Below are 3,601 nucleotides of genomic sequence, written 5' to 3'. Positions count from 1 at the left end.
TATCATCATAAAACGAAACAGAGGAAGGACATCTAGCTCACATGGTGTGAGAAATTGTCCCAGCGGAAGATGATCTTGAGGAAAAACTGAACTAAGGAGTAAACCAGAGAGAAGAAGGAGAGAAGCTGTTTCAGTGGAGGGAGCTAGGATGTTCTAGGGGATGTGGAAGAAAGTCTCTCACTGTAGCACCCTGTCCGTGGGTTTTCTGGGCCAAATCCATAGAATTGAAACATCTTTAACTTCTCCTTCAAGACTGCCAGTTTGGTTTTAAAGGTCGGTTTCTTTTTTTCTGTGAGAAAGCGTGGCTCTATACAGGTGCGGGCAGGTACAACTCAGGAAAAGGACTCTTTTTCCTATATCCAAAAACACACCAAAGAATCAGCGTGGGCATTCTCTTTACAAGTTTTTTCCGCTCGTGAGAGGTTTCTGTTGTTGCTGCTTGGTTGTCTTGTTTAAAACAAATAACTTACAGCCTTTTTAAGATGGAGAGTAGTGAAACTGGGTGGATTGCGATAGGTGGATTAGGGAAGGGGAAAATTGGGAGAGTTAAGGGATTGTCTGCTTAATTAGAAGGACACTAAGTGACAATGCTTGTGTTGTAAAAGAGAAAAGAAATTAGTTGATTGGTTCCCTCTGTGACTAATGCCCCTGTTAAGAATTCAGTTTCCATACCCGCTAGAGACTAAATCCTTTTTTTTTTTTTAATATTCCGGACAGTTTCTTTGATATGTGCCCAGTCCACATAAGGTCCACTTACCTATTTCGTGGAATATCCTTTATGCGCTTGAACTGTAAAGAGAGAATGGACTCTCCCATTCCCCGCTGTGCTCAAAGTGAAGCCCTGTTCCTTCTTAGAAATCCCTGAGAAAAACTCATTTACTAAAATCCGCGCGCCACGCTGTCGGGACTTCAAGGCAGCCAGTCGCACCCGCGCTGCACAAAGTCCTGTCGTGTCCTCGGGTCACCACCATCCGCATGCTCAAAACCCGCGGACCTTCAGCAGAAGGGGAGCCAGCAACTTACTGGGGCTGGTACAGGTTGGAGGACGTGGGCCTCAACGCAGCTCAGGACACAGACAGGGCGAAGGTCGGTGCCTTTGCAAAATACACAGATTCTATGGGGTTCAGATGGAGAATCTCAAAATGCAAAATTTGGAGCTAAGAGACCAAGCTGTTGTTTCCGCCCGGTTTCGAACCGGGGACCTTTCGCGTGTTAGGCGAACGTGATAACCACTACACTACGGAAACACATGCGGCAGCGCGTTTATTGAAATGCAGCGGGATATGGCTGCATGCTCCAGGTTTGGCTCCTCTGTACACAAATTTTTATTCTGTATCATTCACATTTGTAGCTCTGGATTATACCTATTTCATGTCTAATGACTATTATTCTGTTTTAATGAATAAGGATTATTTTAAGGATATATTTGGCTATTTGTTTTTCAACTCATTTCATTACTTACATCGCTGTCCCCACTACCAACGCCGCTCCCCGGCCCCACACTCTCCTAGACAGAAATTTCCTTCCTTCCCACAATGGGCAAACCCCTGGGAAGGTGTTCAGCAAAGAGACAGTGCTTAAACCTACTCATCAGTCTTGAAAAAGTGGTCAAAAGGAGAATGACTTCTCCGACAAATATAAGTCCTGACATCTTGCTGATGGACTATTGCTGATATGCGAATAAGGTAATATTTCCCAATTAGCATAATCTAGGTACTTTATTTTCCTGAGATCAGATCAGCAACACAAGTTGCCTTTCTATTATATGCATATATTTTTGTTTATTTTAAATAAATTACTGAAAAGTCCACTATGTGCCCAATCCAATTTTGGGTACTGAAGGAAAGTCATGTTGTGTGAAGGAATTGAGAGTCTAGAAAGTAGCATATAAGCTAATCATTTATTAAAAATTGTACATAAATGGCTAATTAACATTAAATTGCTAAGTGAAACAACAAAAACAAATATCCAAGAGAGATCATAACAAGAGAACTGAGAAGGGCATCACCCCCAGTCCTAATTATTAGAGGAATATACATAGATAAAGTATTAATTACTAGACAAAATAAAGTGAGTTGGATGCAGAGAGAACAAGCAGAGTGAGGACTCCAGCATTGGAGACAGAATGGAGGTGAGAAGTTTGCGGGGAGCATCGAGGAATTCTAGATTGCAGCAAAGAGTAGAAAGAAATGAACCCAACTGGGAATAAATGTACCAGATCAGCAAGGCAGGAGAAGAGCATCCACAGAAAGAAAATGATATTTTAATGTAAATGTAATGAGGGAGGTTTATTTTTTAATCAATGAATGATTAACCTTAATGTAGACATCATCTAGAATGTAGACATCACCTAGGTTTTTTTCAATTAAGATGTAATTTACATGCAGTGTAATGCACAAATCTTCACTGTACAAATTTTTACATGATTCCTAAGGGCTTCCATAAAAAAATTATCACATACCAGGTGGCTTAAAACAACAGAAATTTATTCTCTCACATTCTGGAGTCCTAAAGTCTGAAATCAAGGTGTTGGCATGGATGCACTCCCTCTAGAGGCTCTAAGGGAGAATGCTTTCTTGTTTCATTTAGCTTGTGGTGGCTGCTCCAATGTCTGCCTCCATCTTCACATGGCTTTCTCTTATTGGCGTGTCTTCTCCTCTTTTGTGTATCGTAAGGACACATATCACTGGATTTTGGATTCACCCAGATAATCCAAGATGATCTCGTCTCAAGATCCTTAACTTAATTCTATCTGCAAAGACTATTTTTTCAAATAAGGTCACAGTCATAGGTTCAGAGTATTAGGATGTAGACATATCTTTGGGGGACATCATTCAACCCACTACAAGATTAATATATACTTTATTGTGTATGTGTGTGCGCGTGTGTGTGTAAGCAAACCAAAGTCAAGGTATAGAATATTTCCATCACCTCAGGAATTTGCCTGTACTTTTTCCTACACTGGGGGCCTGGCTAAAGAAAGAGTCTATTTTCTTAGGGAGAAAGTAATATAAATTTTATTTTTTTGATCTTTGATTTTATACACAATATCTGACATACAATTGAAACTTATGATAAGCAAAAAGCATGAAAATATGACCAAAATTGTAAAAAACACAGACAATAGAAGTAGACCTAAAGATGACCATCTGTTGAAATCAGTTAACAATAAATTTAATAACTATCATAAACATGGAGTCCTGGTGTCACAGTGGTTAACAGGTATGGCTGCTAACTGAAATGTTGGCAGTTCGAATTCACCAGATGCTCCTTGGACATCCTATGGGGCAGCTCTACTCTGTCTTATAAGATTATGAGTCAGAATTGACATGAAGGCAATGTGTTTTGTTTTTAAATTATAAACATGTCACAGAAAACAGAAGAAAAGATGAACAAAATAGACAAAAACATGGAAAAAATAAAAAAAGAAAACATTAATAGAAATGAAAAATAAAATATTGAAATTCATAGTTTAATGAATGGGCTTTAAGGCAGACTGGGTATAGCAAATGAAAAAGCAGTGTCTTAGTTATCTAGTGCTGCTATAACAGAAATACCACAAGTGGATGGCTTTAACAAACAGAAATTTATTGTCTCACAG

General features: G+C 39.2%; 1 non-coding gene across 1 annotated transcript; it reads right to left on the bottom strand.

Moving 5' to 3' along the window:
• Positions 1-1,174: 1,174 nt before the first annotated feature.
• TRNAV-AAC (transfer RNA valine (anticodon AAC)) lies at positions 1,175-1,247 on the bottom strand. Its single transcript has one exon. It is a non-coding gene; the product is annotated as a tRNA-Val (tRNA).
• Between the last annotated feature and the right edge of the window lie 2,354 nt (positions 1,248-3,601).

The sequence above is a fragment of the Trichechus manatus genome, unplaced genomic scaffold (genome assembly GCF_000243295.1).
Source record: "Trichechus manatus latirostris isolate Lorelei unplaced genomic scaffold, TriManLat1.0 scaffold00180, whole genome shotgun sequence".
Taxonomy (NCBI): domain Eukaryota; kingdom Metazoa; phylum Chordata; class Mammalia; order Sirenia; family Trichechidae; genus Trichechus; species Trichechus manatus.
This window is presented reverse-complemented; position numbering and strand designations above follow the sequence as displayed.